A 1,948-nucleotide genomic window follows, 5' to 3' on the forward strand; every position below is an offset into this window, starting at 1 on the left:
GGTGCGCCTGGATTGAGTCGACGCTAGTGGTCATTGATTTGTTTGTAGGTCCTCTGATCTATGTTTTTCTTCATTGCAACGGAGGTTGTTCTGATGTGTTGGCCAAAGTCTTAGGATGATTTTTTGTCTGTCAACTAGCCTGCCTAAGCAAGCAAGACAAGGGTCATGAAGATGCATCAAAACCCTCACGAATGCTGGCATATTGCTAATCAGAGTGCATGCCTAATACAAAAATAAAGAAAGGTGCACAACCCTGGCACGAACTGAAGCAAGGCTTGCCTTACAATCTCAAGTCTGAACTACCATTATTCATCTTACGATTCTTAAATACTTCCAACACAAAAATAAAGGAAGGCACACAACCCTGGTGCAAACTAAAGCACATTCAGGATGCCTGTTAGGCACCCCGTTGCAATATTACAAGGAGCATGTCCGGGAGGGCCTCGTTGTACATGTAATTGTACAATCGCGCTCAGTAAAAAAAGGCGCTGTCTTCAACAAGAGATGGCGGAACTGGACCATCGATGCGGTGCCGGAGAAATATACAGTACCCAGCGCCCAGCGGTATCACCTGAAGGGGTGGTCCGTCGATACAGCACCGCAAGGTAGTTCCATTCCGCAAAGTATCAATCATCTGGAGGATAGAGCAAACAAACATGTTAGGACAGGACGAGAAGAGGGTGGAGAACAACAGTTAGGAGCTGAAGGAACATCGAAGCTCACCGCGACTATTTCGCAATTGTGTTGGATTCAGTTTTCCACACAATGTCTTTTAGTTCTGATGAGAAATTCTTGTAGAACTGCATGCAGTTTTGAGAAAACAGTGTTAATTGTTTCAGAGTTCAGAATGTTTGGCGATTAGAATTGAAATACATATAAAAATAATATCATACACTATGAAACTCCAAGGTGTACCCTCCAGTTTTACGAAGTTCAACCATATGGAGTGTTGGAGCAACCTCAAAAACCTGCAACAAATTGTATGCAATCATCAGGCAGCAAAGAAAAGTATCACACGCCAGAAAACCAGCATAGAATGATTAGCACTTTGAATGAAAACTCAAAACCACTGCGAGAAAATTATTCACGCCTTTAATGTATTCGGAAGTGTGTCTGTTACCGTACATTCATTGTCGGTTCATCTCTGCGTACATCATAAATAGATAAGTGACCAAATTAATAGAAGTTCATCATCACATTAAACCAAAGTACATACATAGTTTTCATTGAACAACATATAACTCTCCAGAGCATCTAATTAAACCATACATTAAAACTATGTAAAACATTTTAATGCAACAAAAAATGCGATCATAACCGCAACCAAGGTAACAATTGATCCAATGACATAATGATACCAAGCCTCAATATGAATGGCATATTTTTTAATTTTTCTAATCTTCAAGCGCATTGCATCCATCTTGATCTTGTGATCATCGACGACATCCGCAACATGCAACTCCAATATCGTCTTCTCCTCCTTATTTTTTTTTAATTTTTCCTTCAAGTAATTATTTTCTTCTTCAACTAAATTTAACCTCTCGACAATAGGGTCGGTTGGAATTTTCGGTTCACATACCTCCTAGATTAAAAAAATCTATGTCACATTGCTCGGCATAATTGTCATAAACACTAAATGAAACTAATAATTATAAAAGAGTATATATATATATATACCACATTTGAATCATAGACAGGACAAGGGCCGATGGAGGCGGATACCAAAACCATCGCACTATATAATAACAAACAATAATAAGTAAGAAGACTACACAAGTATCTATCTAAATCATACAAGTAAGAACTTTTTTCTTTTAGAAAGAAGATAAGATCAAGAGGCTCACCACGGTGGTGCAGGCGACGAGATCGGCACGGACGATCAACGGCGGTAAGGACGGGGACGGGATAGGACGGACCGCCAAACCTAGACAGATCTCAAGGAAAATGG

At 39.8% G+C, this 1,948-nt stretch overlaps 1 long non-coding RNA gene across 1 annotated transcript; it reads right to left on the bottom strand.

Moving 5' to 3' along the window:
* Positions 1-275: 275 nt before the first annotated feature.
* On the bottom strand, positions 276-1,425 carry LOC123093553 (uncharacterized). The gene is made up of 3 exons (XR_006445403.1): positions 894-1,425; positions 724-800; positions 276-634 (listed from the first exon to the last, which is right to left on the bottom strand). It is a non-coding gene; the product is annotated as an uncharacterized lncRNA (long non-coding RNA).
* Positions 1,426-1,948: the final 523 nt, after the last annotated feature.

This window comes from Triticum aestivum, chromosome 4B (genome assembly GCF_018294505.1).
Source record: "Triticum aestivum cultivar Chinese Spring chromosome 4B, IWGSC CS RefSeq v2.1, whole genome shotgun sequence".
Lineage (NCBI taxonomy): Eukaryota > Viridiplantae > Streptophyta > Magnoliopsida > Poales > Poaceae > Triticum > Triticum aestivum.